This window comes from Lepeophtheirus salmonis, chromosome 10 (genome assembly GCF_016086655.4).
Source record: "Lepeophtheirus salmonis chromosome 10, UVic_Lsal_1.4, whole genome shotgun sequence".
Classification (NCBI taxonomy): domain Eukaryota; kingdom Metazoa; phylum Arthropoda; class Copepoda; order Siphonostomatoida; family Caligidae; genus Lepeophtheirus; species Lepeophtheirus salmonis.
In genome coordinates this window covers 4,680,897-4,701,899 of record NC_052140.2, presented here as the reverse complement: position 1 = coordinate 4,701,899, position 21,003 = coordinate 4,680,897, and the positions used below count along the sequence as shown (strand labels likewise).

The 21,003-nt window shown below is 37.6% G+C and overlaps 7 long non-coding RNA genes across 7 annotated transcripts; all 7 read right to left on the bottom strand.

The window, feature by feature from the left end:
- Window positions 1-956: 956 nt before the first annotated feature.
- On the bottom strand, window positions 957-1,354 carry LOC121125325 (uncharacterized). Its single transcript, XR_005866618.2, has 2 exons — window positions 1,267-1,354; window positions 957-1,203 (listed from the first exon to the last, which is right to left on the bottom strand). It is a non-coding gene; the product is annotated as an uncharacterized lncRNA (long non-coding RNA).
- A 3,147-nt stretch (window positions 1,355-4,501) lies between these two features.
- On the bottom strand, window positions 4,502-5,234 carry LOC121125319 (uncharacterized). The gene is made up of 2 exons (XR_005866604.2): window positions 5,068-5,234; window positions 4,502-5,004 (listed from the first exon to the last, which is right to left on the bottom strand). It is a non-coding gene; the product is annotated as an uncharacterized lncRNA (long non-coding RNA).
- A 3,059-nt stretch (window positions 5,235-8,293) lies between these two features.
- LOC121125583 (uncharacterized) lies at window positions 8,294-9,026 on the bottom strand. Its single transcript, XR_005866694.2, has 2 exons — window positions 8,860-9,026; window positions 8,294-8,796 (listed from the first exon to the last, which is right to left on the bottom strand). It is a non-coding gene; the product is annotated as an uncharacterized lncRNA (long non-coding RNA).
- Window positions 9,027-12,106: 3,080 nt separating this feature from the next.
- Window positions 12,107-12,583, bottom strand: LOC121125584 (uncharacterized). Its single transcript, XR_005866695.2, has 2 exons — window positions 12,417-12,583; window positions 12,107-12,353 (listed from the first exon to the last, which is right to left on the bottom strand). It is a non-coding gene; the product is annotated as an uncharacterized lncRNA (long non-coding RNA).
- Window positions 12,584-15,440: 2,857 nt separating this feature from the next.
- Window positions 15,441-16,174, bottom strand: LOC121125582 (uncharacterized). Its single transcript, XR_011782050.1, has 2 exons — window positions 16,007-16,174; window positions 15,441-15,943 (listed from the first exon to the last, which is right to left on the bottom strand). It is a non-coding gene; the product is annotated as an uncharacterized lncRNA (long non-coding RNA).
- Window positions 16,175-19,004: 2,830 nt separating this feature from the next.
- LOC121125473 (uncharacterized) lies at window positions 19,005-19,738 on the bottom strand. The gene is made up of 2 exons (XR_005866669.2): window positions 19,571-19,738; window positions 19,005-19,507 (listed from the first exon to the last, which is right to left on the bottom strand). It is a non-coding gene; the product is annotated as an uncharacterized lncRNA (long non-coding RNA).
- Window positions 19,739-19,849: 111 nt separating this feature from the next.
- Window positions 19,850-21,003, bottom strand: LOC121125474 (uncharacterized). Its single transcript, XR_011782038.1, has 3 exons — window positions 20,907-21,003; window positions 19,943-20,597; window positions 19,850-19,883 (listed from the first exon to the last, which is right to left on the bottom strand). It is a non-coding gene; the product is annotated as an uncharacterized lncRNA (long non-coding RNA).

The following is a 21,003-nucleotide window of genomic DNA, read 5'->3' as shown; positions in this document are numbered from 1 at the left end:
GGAACTACACAATATGATATATCCAAGACTACGGTACAAGAATGGAAAAAAAAGAATTTTTATTGAAAGACGGGGCCTTGCAAAATAATAATGAGCAGACTTATTCGCTTCAGACCGAGTTTCATACCTCTTCAACGAATCCACCATACATCTCATATCACTGCCCAAATTTCCAATCATTTCAACGGCCCCTTCAACCTGGAAATCTTCCTGGAACTACACCATAAGGATATATCCATGACTACGGCCTAAGAATGGAAAAAAATGACTTTTTATTGAAAGACGGGGCCTTGCAAAATAATGAGGGGCGGATTTGATCATATATTCGCTTCAGACCGATTTTCATACCTCTTAAACGAATCCACCGTACATCTCATATCACTGCCCAGTTTTAACATCAGTTAAACGCCCCCCTCAATCTGGAAATCGTCCTGGAACTCCACAATAAGATGTATCCAAGACTACAGTCCAAGAATGGAAAAAAATGACTTTTTATTGAAAGACGGGGCCTTGCAAAATAATAAAGAGCAGACCTGACCATATATTCGCTTCAGACCGAGTTTCATACTTTTTCAACAAATCCACCATACATCTCATATCACTGCCAAGTTTTACCATCAGTTAAACGGCCCCCTTCAACCTGGAAATCTTTCCTGGAACTATACCATAAGGATATATCCAAGAATACGGTCTAAGAATAGAAAAAAATGAATTTTTATTGAAAGACGGGGCTGTGCAATATAATAAAGGCCAGACTTGATCATATTTTCGCTTCAGATCGAGTTTCATACCTCTTAAACGAATCCACCGTACATCTCATATCACTACCCAGTTTTACCATCAGTTAAACGGCCCCCTTCAACCTGGAACTACACGATAAGATATATCCAAGACTACGGTCTAAGAATGGAAAGAGGAAAGTTTTGTCTCCATGAAATACTCTGAGACACACTGAATTTCAGGCAAGGCAGGATCTTAATTCAAAAAGTCAGAGAAAAATAGAGATATATGAGAAAAATGCTTAATGATATAAAAACTCTGAACAAAGACGATTCGGCCTCAGCCTTAAAACTGGAGGAGCTCCTGCTATACGAAACTGTACGCTCGACAAAATTGTTAAATTTGTACTTTAAAGGGTAATCGTCCAATCTAAGGAAATATATGCATTTAAACTATCAATAGTTGAGATACCAGAGGAGCCTTCTGAAATGACGAAAGAAATTAGTTAGTAAACAAGATCATCCATATTCTCCCATAGACTAATACCTTTTCTCATTCAAAGTCTAATAGGTCGTACATTGATCGTAATAAACGCCCACAACCGTGATTCTAAAAATTGCAACTCAAAAATGATCGGAGGCGTTGGCCCATTGGACCGAAAATAATTATTATTTTCGGAGCTTTAATGTAGCCCAAAAACCAAATCATGACATCCATGGTTATAATGAATCATACAATAAAAATAGTACTTTAGACATTGAACAAATAATATCAGATTCTTACTTACAAGGTTCAGGTCTCACATGCAATGACCTCCCTCAAAAAAAAAAAAAAAAAAAAAATATGACGTATTGAAAAACAGGGCCTAGCAAAATAATAAGGGGCAAACTTGATCATATATTCACTTCAGACCGAGTTTCATACCTCCTTTCCGGCTTTTCGCAAAATTAAAACCTCCACAATCATTATGGCAAGTCTTGCATCTTGTAATGTAGCTCAATTTCCTCTTCTAGTAGGGCCTCCAGTCTATTGTATTACATCAATGCATTAATTTTACCAGACATTATAACGCTGGTCCATTCAATAGTGCAGGATAAAACAAGATCATCCATATTGTCCCATAGACTAATGTCTTTCTCATTCAAAGTCTAATAGGTCGTAAATTGATCGTAGTAAACGCCCACAACCGTGATACTAAAAATTGGTACTCAAAAATGACCAAAAGCGTTGGCCCATTGGACGGAAAATAATAATTATTTTTGGAGGGCTTTAATGTATCCCAAAAACCAAATCATGACACCCATGGTTATAATGAATCATAGAATAAAAATAGTAAATTAGATATTGAACAAATAATATCAAATTATCACTTACAAGATTCAGGTCTCATATGCAATGACCTCCCTAAAAAAATGACTTTTTATTGAAAGACGGGGCCTTGCAAAATAATAAGGAGCAGACTTGATCATATATTCGCTTCAGACCAAGTTTCATACCTCTTAAACGAATCCACCGTACATCTCATATCACTGCCCAGTTTTACCATCAGTTAAAACGCCCCCTTCAATCTGCGTTCGGCCTAAGAATGGAAAAAAAATAACTTTTTATTGAAAGACGGGGCCTTGCAAAATAATAAAGAGCAGACTTAATCATATATTCGCTTCAGACCGAGTTTCATACTTCTTCAACGAATCCACCATACATCTCATATCACTGCCCAGTTTTACCATCAGTTAAACGGCCCCCTTCAACCTGGAAATCTTCCTGGAACTACACCATAAGATATATCCAAGAATACGGTCTAAGAATGGAAAAAAATGACTTTTTATTGAAAGACAGGGCCTTGCAAAATAATAAAGAGCAGACTTGATCATATATTCGCTTAAGACAAGTTTCATACCTCTTAAACGAATCCACCGTACATCTCATATCACTGCCCAGTTTTACCATCAGTTAAACGGCCCCTTCAACCTGGAAATCTTCCTGGAACTACACAATAAGATATATCCAAGACTACGGTCTAAGAATGGAAAAAAATGACTTTTTATTGAAAGACGGGGCCTTGCAAAATAATAAAGAGCAGACTCATATATTCGCTTCAGACCGAGTTTCATACCTCTTCAACGAATCCACCATACATCTCATATCACTGCCCAGTTTTACCATCAGTTAAACGGCCCCCTTCAAACTGGAAATCTTCCTGGAACTACACCATAACGATATATCCAAGAATACGGTCTAAGAATGGAAAAAAAATGACTTTTTATTGAAAGACGGGGCCTTGCAAAATAATAAAGAGCATATTTGATCAGACAGAGTTTCATACCTCTTAAACGAATCCACCGTACATCTCATGTCACTGCCCAGTTTTACCATCAGTTAAACGGCCCCCTTCAACCTGGAAATCTTCCTGGAACTACACGATAAGATGTATCCAAGACTACAGTCCAAGAATGGAAAAAAATGACTTTTTATTGAAAGACGGGGCCTTGCAAAATAATAAAGAGCAGACCTGATCATATATTCGCTTCAGACCGAGTTTCATACTTTTTCAACGAATCCACCATACATCTCATATCACTGCCCAGTTTTACCATCAGTTAAACGGCCCCCTTCAACCTGGAAATCTTCCTGGAACTATACCATAAGGATATATCCAAGACTACCGCCTAAGAATGGGAAAAAAATGACTTTTTATTGAAAGACAGGGCCTTGCAAATTAATGAGGGGCAGACTTGATCATATATTCGCTTCAGACCAAGTTTCATACCTCTTCAACGAATCCACCATACATCTCATATCACTGCCCAGTTTTCCAATCATTTCAACGGCCCCTTCAACCTGGAAATCTTCCTGGAACTACACCATAAGGATATATCCATGACTACAGCCTAAGAATGGAAAAAAATGACCTTTTATTGAACGACAGGGATGTGCAAAATAATAAAGGCCAGACTTGATCATATATTCGCTGAAGTTTAAGTTTCATACCTCTTAAACGAATCCACCGTACATCTCATATCACTTCCCAGTTTTACCATCAGTTCAACGGCCTCCTTCAACCTGGAAATCATCCTGGAACTACACAATATGATATATCCAAGACTACGGTACAAGAATGGAAAAAAAAAGAATTTTTATTGAAAGACGGGGCCTTGCAAAATAATAATGAGCAGACTTATTCGCTTCAGACCGAGTTTCATACCTCTTCAACGAATCCACCATACATCTCATATCACTGCCCAAATTTCCAATCATTTCAACGGCCCCCTTCAACCTGGAAATCTTCCTGGAACTACACCATAAGGATATATCCATGACTACGGCCTAAGAATGGAAAAAAAAATGACTTTTTATTGAAAGACGGGGCCTTGCAAAATAATGAGGGGCGGATTTGATCATATATTCGCTTCAGACCGATTTTCATACCTCTTAAACGAATCCACCGTACATCTCATATCACTGCCCAGTTTTAACATCAGTTAAACGCCCCCCTCAATCTGGAAATCGTCCTGGAACTCCACAATAAGATGTATCCAAGACTACAGTCCAAGAATGGAAAAAAATGACTTTTTATTGAAAGACGGGGCCTTGCAAAATAATAAAGAGCAGACCTGACCATCATATATTCGCTTCAGACCGAGTTTCATACTTTTTCAACGAATCCACCATACATCTCATATCACTGCCAAGTTTTACCATCAGTTAAACGGCCCCCTTCAACCTGGAAATCTTTCTGGAACTATACCATAAGGATATATCCAAGAATACGGTCTAAGAATAGAAAAAAATGAATTTTTATTGAAAGACGGGGCTGTGCAATATAATAAAGGCCAGACTTGATCATATTTTCGCTTCAGATCGAGTTTCATACCTCTTAAACGAATCCACCGTACATCTCATATCACTACCCAGTTTTACCATCAGTTAAACGGCCCCCTTCAACCTGGAACTACACGATAAGATATATCCAAGACTACGGTCTAAGAATGGAAAGAGGAGTTTTGTCTCCATGAAATACTCTGAGACACACTGAATTTCAGGCAAGGCAGGATCTTAATTCAAAAAGTCAGAGAAAAATAGAGATATATGAGAAAAATGCTTAATGATATAAAAACTCTGAACAAAGACGATTCGGCCTCAGCCTTAAAACTGGAGGAGCTCCTGCTATACGAAACTGTACGCTCGACAAAATTGTTAAATTTGTACTTTAAAGGGTAATCGTCCAATCTAAGGAAATATATGCATTTAAACTATCAATAGTTGAGATACCAGAGGAGCCTTCTGAAATGACGAAAGAAATTAGTTAGTAAACAAGATCATCCATATTCTCCCATAGACTAATACCTTTTCTCATTCAAAGTCTAATAGGTCGTACATTGATCGTAATAAACGCCCACAACCGTGATTCTAAAAATTGCAACTCAAAAATGATCAGAGGCGTTGGCCCATTGGACCGAAAATAATTATTATTTTCGGGGGCTTTAATGTAGCCCAAAACCAAATCATGACATCCATGGTTATAATGAATCATACAATAAAAATAGTACTTTAGACATTGAACAAATAATATCAGATTCTTACTTACAAGGTTCAGGTCTCACATGCAATGACCTCCCTCAAAAAAAAAAAAAATATGACGTATTGAAAAACAGGGCCTAGCAAAATAATAAGGGGCAAACTTGATCATATATTCACTTCAGACCGAGTTTCATACCTCCTTTCCGGCTTTTCGCAAAATTAAAACCTCCACAATCATTATGGCAAGTCTTGCATCTTGTAATGTAGCTCAATTTCCTCTTCTAGTAGGGCCTCCAGTCTATTGTATTACATCAATGCATTAATTTTACCAGACATTATAACGCTGGTCCATTCAATAGTGCAGGATAAAACAAGATCATCCATATTGTCCCATAGACTAATGTCTTTCTCATTCAAAGTCTAATAGGTCGTAAATTGATCGTAGTAAACGCCCACAACCGTGATACTAAAAATTGGTACTCAAAAATGACCAAAAGCGTTGGCCCATTGGACGGAAAATAATAATTATTTTTGGAGGGCTTTAATGTATCCCAAAAACCAAATCATGACACCCATGGTTATAATGAATCATAGAATAAAAATAGTAAATTAGATATTGAACAAATAATATCAAATTATCACTTACAAGATTCAGGTCTCATATGCAATGACCTCCCTAAAAAAATGACTTTTTATTGAAAGACGGGGCCTTGCAAAATAATAAGGAGCAGACTTGATCATATATTCGCTTCAGACCAAGTTTCATACCTCTTAAACGAATCCACCGTACATCTCATATCACTGCCCCGTTTTACCATCAGTTAAAACGCCCCCTTCAATCTGCGTTCGGCCTAAGAATGGAAAAAAAATAACTTTTTATTGAAAGACGGGGCCTTGCAAAATAATAAAGAGCAGACTTAATCATATATTCGCTTCAGACCGAGTTTCATACTTCTTCAACGAATCCACCATACATCTCATATCACTGCCCAGTTTTACCATCAGTTAAACGGCCCCCTTCAAACTGGAAATCTTCCTGGAACTACACCATAAGGATATATCCAAGAATACGGTCTAAGAATGGAAAAAAAATGACCTTTTATTGAACAACAGGGATGTGCAAAATAATAAAGGGCAGACTTGATCATATATTCGCTTAAGATCAAGTTTCATACCTCTTAAACGAATCCACCGTACATCTCATATCACTACCCAGTTTTACCATCAGTTCAACGGCCTCCTTCAACCTGGAAATCATCCTGGAACTACACAATATGATATATCCAAGACTACGGTACAAGAATGGAAAAAAATGACTTTTTATTGAAAGACGGGGCCTTGCAAAATAATAATAAGCAGACTTATTCGCTTCAGACCGAGTTTCATACCTCTTCAACGAATCCACCATACATCTCATATCACTGCCCAGTTTTACCATCAGTTAAACGGCCCCCTTCAAACTGGAAATCTTCCTGGAACTACACCATAACGATATATCCAAGAATACGGTCTAAGAATGGAAAAAAAATGACTTTTTATTGAAAGACGGGGCCTTGCAAAATAATAAAGAGCATATTTGATCAGACAGAGTTTCATACCTCTTAAACGAATCCACCGTACATCTCATGTCACTGCCAAGTTTTACCATCAGTTAAACGGCCCCCTTCAAACTGGAAATCTTCCTGGAACTACACGATAAGATGTATCCAAGACTACAGTCCAAGAATGGAAAAAAATGACTTTTTATTGAAAGACGGGGCCTTGCAAAATAATAAAGAGCAGACCTGATCATATATTCGCTTCAGACCGAGTTTCATACTTTTTCAACGAATCCACCATACATCTCATATCACTGCCCAGTTTTACCATCAGTTAAACGGCCCCCTTCAACCTGGAAATCTTCCTGGAACTATACCATAAGGATATATCCAAGACTACCGCCTAAGAATGGGAAAAAAATGACTTTTTATTGAAAGACAGGGCCTTGCAAAATAATGAGGGGCAGACTTGATCATATATTCGCTTCAGACCAAGTTTCATACCTCTTCAACGAATCCACCATACATCTCATATCACTGCCCAGTTTTCCAATCATTTCAACGGCCCCTTCAACCTGGAAATCTTCCTGGAACTACACCATAAGGATATATCCATGACTACAGCCTAAGAATGGAAAAAAATGACCTTTTATTGAACGACAGGGATGTGCAAAATAATAAAGGCCAGACTTGATCATATATTCGCTTAAGATAAGTTTCATACCTCTTAAACGAATCCACCGTACATCTCATATCACTACCCAGTTTTACCATCAGTTCAACGGCCTCCTTCAACCTGGAAATCATCCTGGAACTACACAATATGATATATCCAAGACTACGGTACAAGAATGGAAAAAAAAGAATTTTTATTGAAAGACGGGGCCTTGCAAAATAATAATGAGCAGACTTATTCGCTTCAGACCGAGTTTCATACCTCTTCAACGAATCCACCATACATCTCATATCACTGCCCAAATTTCCAATCATTTCAACGGCCCCCTTCAACCTGGAAATCTTCCTGGAACTACACCATAAGGATATATCCATGACTACGGCCTAAGAATGGAAAAAAAAATGACTTTTTATTGAAAGACGGGGCCTTGCAAAATAATGAGGGGCGGATTTGATCATATATTCGCTTCAGACCGATTTTCATACCTCTTAAACGAATCCACCGTACATCTCATATCACTGCCCAGTTTTAACATCAGTTAAACGCCCCCCCCCCTCAATCTGGAAATCGTCCTGGAACTCCACAATAAGATGTATCCAAGACTACAGTCCAAGAATGGAAAAAAATGACTTTTTATTGAAAGACGGGGCCTTGCAAAATAATAAAGAGCAGACCTGACCATATATTCGCTTCAGACCGAGTTTCATACTTTTTCAACGAATCCACCATACATCTCATATCACTGCCAAGTTTTACCATCAGTTAAACGGCCCCCTTCAACCTGGAAATCTTTCTGGAACTATACCATAAGGATATATCCAAGAATACGGTCTAAGAATAGAAAAAAATGAATTTTTATTGAAAGACGGGGCTGTGCAATATAATAAAGGCCAGACTTGATCATATTTTCGCTTCAGATCGAGTTTCATACCTCTTAAACGAATCCACCGTACATCTCATATCACTACCCAGTTTTACCATCAGTTAAACGGCCCCCTTCAACCTGGAACTACACGATAAGATATATCCAAGACTACGGTCTAAGAATGGAAAGAGGAGTTTTGTCTCCATGAAATACTCTGAGACACACTGAATTTCAGGCAAGGCAGGATCTTAATTCAAAAAGTCAGAGAAAAATAGAGATATATGAGAAAAATGCTTAATGATATAAAAACTCTGAACAAAGACGATTCGGCCTCAGCCTTAAAACTGGAGGAGCTCCTGCTATACGAAACTGTACGCTCGACAAAATTGTTAAATTTGTACTTTAAAGGGTAATCGTCCAATCTAAGGAAATATATGCATTTAAACTATCAATAGTTGAGATACCAGAGGAGCCTTCTGAAATGACGAAAGAAATTAGTTAGTAAACAAGATCATCCATATTCTCCCATAGACTAATACCTTTTCTCATTCAAAGTCTAATAGGTCGTACATTGATCGTAATAAACGCCCACAACCGTGATTCTAAAAATTGCAACTCAAAAATGATCAGAGGCGTTGGCCCATTGGACCGAAAATAATTATTATTTTCGGGGGCTTTAATGTAGCCCAAAACCAAATCATGACATCCATGGTTATAATGAATCATACAATAAAAATAGTACTTTAGACATTGAACAAATAATATCAGATTCTTACTTACAAGGTTCAGGTCTCACATGCAATGACCTCCCTCAAAAAAAAAAAAAAAATATGACGTATTGAAAAACAGGGCCTAGCAAAATAATAAGGGGCAAACTTGATCATATATTCACTTCAGACCGAGTTTCATACCTCCTTTCCGGCTTTTCGCAAAATTAAAACCTCCACAATCATTATGGCAAGTCTTGCATCTTGTAATGTAGCTCAATTTCCTCTTCTAGTAGGGCCTCCAGTCTATTGTATTACATCAATGCATTAATTTTACCAGACATTATAACGCTGGTCCATTCAATAGTGCAGGATAAAACAAGATCATCCATATTGTCCCATAGACTAATGTCTTTCTCATTCAAGTCTAATAGGTCGTAAATTGATCGTAGTAAACGCCCACAACCGTGATACTAAAAATTGGTACTCAAAAATGACCAAAAGCGTTGGCCCATTGGACGGAAAATAATAATTATTTTTGGAGGGCTTTAATGTATCCCAAAAACCAAATCATGACACCCATGGTTATAATGAATCATAGAATAAAAATAGTAAATTAGATATTGAACAAATAATATCAAATTATCACTTACAAGATTCAGGTCTCATATGCAATGACCTCCCTAAAAAATGACTTTTTATTGAAAGACGGGGCCTTGCAAAATAATAAGGAGCAGACTTGATCATATATTCGCTTCAGACCAAGTTTCATACCTCTTAAACGAATCCACCGTACATCTCATATCACTGCCCAGTTTTACCATCAGTTAAAACGCCCCTTCAATCTGCGTTCGGCCTAAGAATGGAAAAAAAAAAAATGACTTTTTATTGAAAGACGGGGCCTTGCAAAATAATAAAGAGCAGACTTAATCATATATTCGCTTCAGACCGAGTTTCATACCTCTTAAACGAATCCACCGTACATCTCATGTCACTGCCCAGTTTTACCATCAGTTAAACGGCCCCTTCAACCTGGAAATCTTCCTGGAACTACACAATAAGATATATCCAAGAATACGGTCTAAGAATGGAAAAAAAATGACTTTTTATTGAAAGACGGGGCCTTGCAAAATAATAAAGAGCAGACTTGATCATATATTCGCTTCAGACAAGTTTCATACCTCTTAAACGAATCCACCGTACATCTCATATCACTGCCCAGTTTTACCATCAGTTCAACGGCCCCTTCAACCTGGAAATCTTCCTGGAACTACACCATAAGATATATCCAAGAATACGGTCTAAGAATGGAAAAAAAATGACTTTTTATTGAAAGACGGGGCCTTGCAAAATAATAAAGAGCATATTTGATCAGACAGAGTTTCATACCTCTTAAACGAATCCACCGTACATCTCATATCACTGCCCAGTTTTACCATCAGTTAAACGGCCCCTTCAACCTGGAAATCTTCCTGGAACTACACGATAAGATATATCCAAGACTACAGTCCAAGAATGGAAAAAATGACTTTTTATTGAAAGACGGGGCCTTGCAAAATAATAAAGAGCAGACTTGATCATATATTCGCTTCAGACCGAGTTTCATACCTCTTCAACGAATCCACCATACATCTCATATCACTGCCCAGTTTTACCATCAGTTAAACGGCCCCCTTCAAACTGGAAATCTTCCTGGAACTACACCATAAGATATATCCAAGAATACAGTCTAAGAATGGAAAAAAATGACTTTTTATTGAAAGACGGGGCCTTGCAAAATAATAAAGAGCATATTTGATCAGACAGAGTTTCATACCTCTTAAACGAATCCACCGTACATCTCATGTCACTGCCCAGTTTTACCATCAGTTAAACGGCCCCCTTCAACCTGGAAATCTTCCTGGAACTACACGATAAGATGTATCCAAGACTACAGTCCAAGAATGGAAAAAAATGACTTTTTATTGAAAAACGGGGCCTTGCAAAATAATAAAGAGCAGACCTGATCATATATTCGCTTCAGACCGAGTTTCATACTTTTTCAACGAATCCACCATACATCTCATATCACTGCCCAGTTTTACCATCAGTTAAACGGCCCCCTTCAACCTGGAAATCTTCCTGGAACTATACCATAAGGATATATCCAAGACTACCGCCTAAGAATGGGAAAAAATGACTTTTTATTGAAAGACAGGGCCTTGCAAAATAATGAGGGGCAGACTTGATCATATATTCGCTTCAGACCGAGTTTCATACCTCTTCAACGAATCCACCATACATCTCATATCACTGCCCAGTTTTCCAATCATTTCAACGGCCCACTTCAACCTGGAAATCTTCCTGGAACTACACAATATGATATATCCAAGACTACGGTACAAGAATGGAAAAAAAAGAATTTTTATTGAAAGACGGGGCCTTGCAAAATAATAATGAGCAGACTTATTCGCTTCAGACCGAGTTTCATACCTCTTCAACGAATCCACCATACATCTCATATCACTGCCCAGTTTTACCATCATTTAAACGGCCCCCTTCAACCTGGAAATCTTCCTGGAACTACACCATAAGGATATATCCATGACTACAGTCCAAGAATGGAAAAAAATGACTTTTTATTGAAAGACGGGGCCTTGCAAAATAATAAAGAGCAGACCTGATCATATATTCGCTTCAGACCGAGTTTCATACTTTTTCAACGAATCCACCATACATCTCATATCACTGCCAAGTTTTACCATCAGTTAAACGGCCCCTTCAACCTGGAAATCTTTCTGGAACTATACCATAAGGATATATCCAAGAATACAGTCTAAGAATGGAAAAAAAATGAATTTTTATTGAAAGACGGGGCTGTGCAATATAATAAAGGCCAGACTTGATCATATTTTCGCTTCAGATCGAGTTTCATACCTCTTAAACGAATCCACCGTACATCTCATATCACTACCCAGTTTTACCATCAGTTAAACGGCCCCCTTCAACCTGGAACTACACGATAAGATATATCCAAGACTACGGTCTAAGAATGGAAAGAGGAGTTTTGTCTCCATGAAATACTCTGAGACACACTGAATTTCAGGCAAGGCAGGATCTTAATTCAAAAAGTCAGAGAAAAATAGAGATATATGAGAAAAATGCTTAATGATATAAAAACTCTGAACAAAGACGATTCGGCCTCAGCCTTAAAACTGGAGGAGCTCCTGCTATACGAAACTGTACGCTCGACAAAATTGTTAAATTTGTACTTTAAAGGGTAATCGTCCAATCTAAGGAAATATATGCATTTAAACTATCAATAGTTGAGATACCAGAGGAGCCTTCTGAAATGACGAAAGAAATTAGTTAGTAAACAAGATCATCCATATTCTCCCATAGACTAATACCTTTTCTCATTCAAAGTCTAATAGGTCGTACATTGATCGTAATAAACGCCCACAACCGTGATTCTAAAAATTGCAACTCAAAAATGATCAGAGGCGTTGGCCCATTGGACCGAAAATAATTATTATTTTCGGGGGCTTTAATGTAGCCCAAAACCAAATCATGACATCCATGGTTATAATGAATCATACAATAAAAATAGTACTTTAGACATTGAACAAATAATATCAGATTCTTACTTACAAGGTTCAGGTCTCACATGCAATGACCTCCCTCAAAAAAAAAAAAATGACTTATTGAAAAACAGGGCCTAGCAAAATAATAAGGGGCAAACTTGATCATATATTCACTTCAGACCGAGTTTCATACCTCCTTTCCGGCTTTTCGCAAAATTAAAACCTCCACAATCATTATGGCAAGTCTTGCATCTTGTAATGTAGCTCAATTTCCTCTTCTAGTAGGGCCTCCAGTCTATTGTATTACATCAATGCATTAATTTTACCAGACATTATAACGCTGGTCCATTCAATAGTGCAGGATAAAACAAGATCATCCATATTGTCCCATAGACTAATGTCTTTCTCATTCAAAGTCTAATAGGTCGTAAATTGATCGTAGTAAACGCCCACAACCGTGATACTAAAAATTGGTACTCAAAAATGACCAAAAGCGTTGGCCCATTGGACGGAAAATAATAATTATTTTTGGAGGGCTTTAATGTATCCCAAAAACCAAATCATGACACCCATGGTTATAATGAATCATAGAATAAAAATAGTAAATTAGATATTGAACAAATAATATCAAATTATCACTTACAAGATTCAGGTCTCATATGCAATGACCTCCCTAAAAAAATGACTTTTTATTGAAAGACGGGGCCTTGCAAAATAATAAGGAGCAGACTTGATCATATATTCGCTTCAGACCAAGTTTCATACCTCTTAAACGAATCCACCGTACATCTCATATCACTGCCCAGTTTTACCATCAGTTAAAACGCCCCCTTCAATCTGCGTTCGGCCTAAGAATGGAAAAAAAATGACTTTTTATTGAAAGACGGGGCCTTCCAAATAATAAAGAGCAGACTTAATCATATATTCGCTTCAGACTGAGTTTCATACCTCTTAAACGAATCCACCGTACATCTCATGTCACTGCCCAGTTTTACCATCAGTTAAACGGCCCACTTCAACCTGGAAATCTTCCTGGAACTACACAATAAGATATATCCAAGAATACGGTCTAAGAATGGAAAAAATGACTTTTTATTGAAAGACGGGGCCTTGCAAAATAATAAAGAGCAGACTTAATCATATATTCGCTTCAGACTGAGTTTCATACCTCTTAAACGAATCCACCGTACATCTCATGTCACTGCCCAGTTTTACCAATCATTTCAACGGCCCCTTCAACCTGGAAATCTTCCTGGAACTACACCATAAGATATATCCAAGACTACGGTCTAAGAATGGAAAAAATGACTTTTTATTGAAAGACGGGGCCTTGCAAAATAATAAAGAGCAGACTTGATCATTTTCGATCAGACAGACTTGATCATATATCATAGACAGAGTTTCATACCTCTTAAACGAATCCACCGTACATCTCATATCACTGCCCAGTTTTACCATCAGTTAAACGGCCCCCTTCAACCTGGAAATCTTCCTGGAACTACACGATAAGATGTATCCAAGACTACAGTCCAAGAATGGAAAAAAATGACTTTTTATTGAAAGACGGGGCCTTGCAAAATAATAAAGAGCAGACTTGATCAAATTCGCTTCAGACCGAGTTTCATACTTCTTCAACGAATCCACCATACATCTCATATCACTGCCCAGTTTTACCATCAGTTAAACGGCCCCCTTCAAACTGGAAATCTTCCTGGAACTACACCATAAGGATATATCCAAGAATACAGTCTAAGAATGGAAAAAAAATGACTTTTTATTGAAAGACGGGGCCTTGCAAAATAATAAAGAGCATATTTGATCAGACAGAGTTTCATACCTCTTAAACGAATCCACCGTACATCTCATGTCACTGCCCAGTTTTACCATCAGTTAAACAGCCCCCTTCAACCTGGAAATCTTCCTGGAACTACACGATAAGATGTATCCAAGACTACAGTCCAAGAATGGAAAAAAATGACTTTTTATTGAAAGACGGGGCCTTGCAAAATAATAAAGAGCAGACTTGATCATATATTCGCTTCAGACCGAGTTTCATACCTCTTCAACGAATCCACCATACATCTCATATCACTGCCCAGTTTTACCATCAGTTAAACGGCCCCCTTCAACCTGGAAATCTTCCTGGAACTATACCATAAGGATATATCCAAGAATACAGTCTAAGAATGGAAAAAAAATGACTTTTTATTGAAAGACAGGGCCTTGCAAAATAATGAGGGGCAGACTTGATCATATATTCGCTTCAGACCGAGTTTCATACCTCTTCAACGAATCCACCATACATCTCATATCACTGCCCAGTTTTCCAATCATTTCAACGGCCCACTTCAACCTGGAAATCTTCCTGGAACTACACCATAAGATATATCCAAGACTACGGCCTAAGAATGGAAAAAAATGACTTTTTATTGAAAGACGGGGCCTTGCAAAATAATAGGGCAGATTTGATCATATATTCGCTTCAGACCGAGTTTCATACTTCTTAAACGAATCCACTGTCCATCTCATATCACTGCCCAGTTTTACCATCATTTAAACAGCCCCCTTCAACCTGGAAATCTTCCTGGAACTACACAATAAGATGTATCCAAGACTACAGTCCAAGAATGGAAAAAAATGACTTTTTATTGAAAGACGGGGCCTTGCAAAATAATAAAGAGCAGACCTGACCATATATTCGCTTCAGACCGAGTTTCATACTTTTTCAACAAATCCACCATACATCTCATATCACTGCCAAGTTTTACCATCAGTTAAACGGCCCCCTTCAACCTGGAAATCTTTCTGGAACTATACCATAAGGATATATCCAAGAATACGGTCTAAGAATAGAAAAAAATGAATTTTTATTGAAAGACGGGGCTGTGCAATATAATAAAGGCCAGACTTGATCATATTTTCGCTTCAGATCGAGTTTCATACCTCTTAAACGAATCCACCGTACATCTCATATCACTACCCAGTTTTACCATCAGTTAAACGGCCCCCTTCAACCTGGAACTACACGATAAGATATATCCAAGACTACGGTCTAAGAATGGAAAGAGGAGTTTTGTCTCCATGAAATACTCTGAGACACACTGAATTTCAGGCAAGGCAGGATCTTAATTCAAAAAGTCAGAGAAAAATAGAGATATATGAGAAAAATGCTTAATGATATAAAAACTCTGAACAAAGACGATTCGGCCTCAGCCTTAAAACTGGAGGAGCTCCTGCTATACGAAACTGTACGCTCGACAAAATTGTTAAATTTGTACTTTAAAGGGTAATCGTCCAATCTAAGGAAATATATGCATTTAAACTATCAATAGTTGAGATACCAGAGGAGCCTTCTGAAATGACGAAAGAAATTAGTTAGTAAACAAGATCATCCATATTCTCCCATAGACTAATACCTTTTCTCATTCAAAGTCTAATAGGTCGTACATTGATCGTAATAAACGCCCACAACCGTGATTCTAAAAATTGCAACTCAAAAATGATCAGAGGCGTTGGCCCATTGGACCGAAAATAATTATTATTTTCGGGGGCTTTAATGTAGCCCAAAAACCAAATCATGACATCCATGGTTATAATGAATCATACAATAAAAATAGTACTTTAGACATTGAACAAATAATATCAGATTCTTACTTACAAGGTTCAGGTCTCACATGCAATGACCTCCCTCAAAAAAAAAATATGACGTATTGAAAAACAGGGCCTAGCAAAATAATAAGGGGCAAACTTGATCATATATTCACTTCAGACCGAGTTTCATACCTCTTTTCCGGCTTTTCGCAAAATTAAAACCTCCACAATCATTATGGCAAGTCTTGCATCTTGTAATGTAGCTCAATTTCCTCTTCTAGTAGGGCCTCCAGTCTATTGTATTACATCAATGCATTAATTTTACCAGACATTATAACGCTGGTCCATTCAATAGTGCAGGATAAAACAAGATCATCCATATTGTCCCATAGACTAATGTCTTTCTCATTCAAAGTCTAATAGGTCGTAAATTGATCGTAGTAAACGCCCACAACCGTGATACTAAAAATTGGTACTCAAAAATGACCAAAAGCGTTGGCCCATTGGACGGAAAATAATAATTATTTTTGGAGGGCTTTAATGTATCCCAAAACCAAATCATGACACCCATGGTTATAATGAATCATAGAATAAAAATAGTAAATTAGATATTGAACAAATAATATCAAATTATCACTTACAAGATTCAGGTCTCATATGCAATGACCTCCCTAAAAAAATGACTTTTTATTGAAAGACGGGGCCTTGCAAAATAATAAGGAGCAGACTTGATCATATATTCGCTTCAGACCAAGTTTCATACCTCTTAAACGAATCCACCGTACATCTCATATCACTGCCCAGTTTTACCATCAGTTAAAACGCCCCCTTCAATCTGCGTTCGGCCTAAGAATGGAAAAAAAAAATGACTTTTTATTGAAAGACGGGGCCTTGCAAATAATAAAGAGCAGACTTAATCATATATTCGCTTCAGACTGAGTTTCATACCTCTTAAACGAATCCACCGTACATCTCATGTCACTGCCCAGTTTTACCATCAGTTAAACGGCCCACTTCAACCTGGAAATCTTCCTGGAACTACACAATAAGATATATCCAAGAATACGGTCTAAGAATGGAAAAAAATGACTTTTTATTGAAAGACAGGGCCTTGCAAAATAATAAAGAGCAGACTTGATCATATATTCGCTTCAGACCGAGTTTCATACCTCTTAAACGAATCCACCGTACATTTCATATCACTGCCCAGTTTTACCATCAGTTCAACGGCCCCCTTCAACCTGGAAATCTTCCTGGAACTACACCATAAGATATATCCAAGAATACGGTCTAAGAATGGAAAAAAAATGACTTTTTATTGAAAGACGGGGCCTTGCAAAATAATAAAGAGCATATTTGATCAGACAGAGTTTCATACCTCTTAAACGAATCCACCGTACATCTCATGTCACTGCCCAGTTTTACCATCAGTTAAACGGCCCCCTTCAACCTGGAAATCTTCCTGGAACTACACGATAAGATGTATCCAAGACTACAGTCCAAGAATGGAAAAAAATGACTTTTTATTGAAAGACGGGGCCTTGCAAAATAATAAAGAGCAGACTTGATCATATATTCGCTTCAGACCGAGTTTCATACTTCTTCAACGAATCCACCATACATCTCATATCACTGCCCAGTTTTACCATCAGTTAAACGGCCCCCTTCAAACTGGAAATCTTCCTGGAACTACACCATAAGGATATATCCAAGAATACAGTCTAAGAATGGAAAAAAAATGACTTTTTATTGAAAGACGGGGCCTTGCAAAATAATAAAGAGCATATTTGATCAGACAGAGTTTCATACCTCTTAAACGAATCCACCGTACATCTCATGTCACTGCCCAGTTTTACCATCAGTTAAACAGCCCCCTTCAACCTGGAAATCTTCCTGGAACTACACGATAAGATGTATCCAAGACTACAGTCCAAGAATGGAAAAAAATGACTTTTTATTGAAAAACGGGGCCTTGCAAAATAATAAAGAGCAGACTGATCATATATTCGCTTCAGACCGAGTTTCATACTTCTTCAACGAATCCACCATACATCTCATATCACTGCCCAGTTTTACCATCAGTTAAACGGCCCCTTCAACCTGGAAATCTTCCTGGAACTACACCATAAGGATATATCCAAGACTACCGCCTAAGAATGGAAAAAAATGACTTTTTATTGAAAGACAGGGCCTTGCAAAATAATGAGGGGCAGACTTGATCATATATTCGCTTCAGACCGAGTTTCATACCTCTTCAACGAATCCACCATACATCTCATATCACTGCCCAGTTTTACCATCATTTCAACGGCCCCCTTCAACCTGGAAATCTTCCTGGAACTACACAATAAGATATATCCAAGACTACTGCCTAAGAATGGGAAAAAAATGACTTTTTATTGAAATACAGGGCCTTGCAAATTAATAAAGAGGAGCATTTGATCATATATTCGCTTCAGACCGAGTTTCATACCTCTTAAACGAATCCACCATACATCTCATATCACTGCCCAGTTTTACCATCAGTTAAACGGCCCCCTTCAACCTGGAAATCTTCCTGGAACTACACAATAAGATATATCCAAGACTACAGTCCAAGAATGGAAAAAAATGACTTTTTATTGAAAGACGGGGCCTTGCAAAATAATAAAGAGCAGACCTGACCATATATTCGCTTCAGACCGAGTTTCATACTTTTTCAACGAATCCACCATACATCTCATATCACTGCCAAGTTTTACCATCAGTTAAACGGCCCCCTTCAACCTGGAAATCTTTCTGGAACTATACCATAAGGATATATCCAAGAATACGGTCTAAGAATAGAAAAAAATGAATTTTTATTGAAAGACGGGGCTGTGCAATATAATAAAGGCCAGACTTGATCATATTTTCGCTTCAGATCGAGTTTCATACCTCTTAAACGAATCCACCGTACATCTCATATCACTACCCAGTTTTACCATCAGTTAAACGGCCCCCTTCAACCTGGAACTACACGATAAGATATATCCAAGACTACGGTCTAAGAATGGAAAGAGGAGTTTTGTCTCCATGAAATACTCTGAGACACACTGAATTTCAGGCAAGGCAGGATCTTAATTCAAAAAGTCAGAGAAAAATAGAGATATATGAGAAAAATGCTTAATGATATAAAAACTCTGAACAAAGACGATTCGACCTCAGCCTTAAAACTGGAGGAGCTCCTGCTATACGAAACTGTACGCTCGACAAAATTGTTAAATTTGTACTTTAAAGGGTAATCGTCCAATCTAAGGAAATATATGCATTTAAACTATCAATAGTTGAGATACCAGAGGAGCCTTCTGAAATGACGAAAGAAATTAGTTAGTAAACAAGATCATCCATATTCTCCCATAGACTAATACCTTTTCTCATTCAAAGTCTAATAGGTCGTACATTGATCGTAATAAACGCCCACAACCGTGATTCTAAAAATTGCAACTCAAAAATGATCAGAGGCGTTGGCCCATTGGACCGAAAATAATTATTATTTTCGGGGGCTTTAATGTAGCCCAAAAACCAAATCATGACATCCATGGTTATAATGAATCATACAATAAAAATAGTACTTTAGACATTGAACAAATAATATCAGATTCTTACTTACAAGGTTCAGGTCTCACATGCAATGACCTCCCTCAAAAAAAAAAAAAAATATGACGTATTGAAAAACAGGGCCTAGCAAAATAATAAGGGGCAAACTTGATCATATATTCACTTCAGACCGAGTTTCATACCTCTTTTCCGGCTTTTCGCAAAATTAAAACCTCCACAATCATTATGGCAAGTCTTGCATCTTGTAATGTAGCTCAATTTCCTCTTCTAGTAGGGCCTCCAGTCTATTGTATTACATCAATGCATTAATTTTACCAGACATTATAACGCTGGTCCATTCAATAGTGCAGGATAAAACAAGATCATCCATATTGTCCCATAGACTAATGTCTTTCTCATTCAAAGTCTAATAGGTCGTAAATTGATCGTAGTAAACGCCCACAACCGTGATACTAAAAATTGGTACTCAAAAATGACCAAAAGCGTTGGCCCATTGGACGGAAAATAATAATTATTTTTGGAGGGCTTTAATGTATCCCAAAAACCAAATCATGACACCCATGGTTATAATGAATCATAGAATAAAAATAGTAAATTAGATATTGAACAAATAATATCAAATTATCACTTACAAGATTCAGGTCTCATATGCAATGACCTCCCTAAAAAAATGACTTTTTATTGAAAGACGGGGCCTTGCAAAATAATAAGGAGCAGACTTGATCATATATTCGCTTCAGACCAAGTTTCATACCTCTTAAACGAATCCACCGTACATCTCATATCACTGCCCAGTTTTACCATCAGTTAAAACGCCCCCTTCAATCTGCGTTCGGCCTAAGAATGGAAAAAAAATGACTTTTTATTGAAAGACGGGGCCTTCCAAATAATAAAGAGCAGACTTAATCATATATTCGCTTCAGACTGAGTTTCATACCTCTTAAACGAATCCACCGTACATCTCATGTCACTGCCCAGTTTTACCATCAGTTAAACGGCCCACTTCAACCTGGAAATCTTCCTGGAACTACACAATAAGATATATCCAAGAATACGGTCTAAGAATGGAAAAAAAATGACTTTTTATTGAAAGACGGGGCCTTGCAAAATAATAAAGAGCAGATTTGATCAGACAGAGTTTCATACCTCTTAAACGAATCCACCGTCCATCTCATATCACTGCCCAGTTTTACCATCAGTTAAACAGCCCCCTTCAACCTGGAAAACTTCCTGGAACTACACG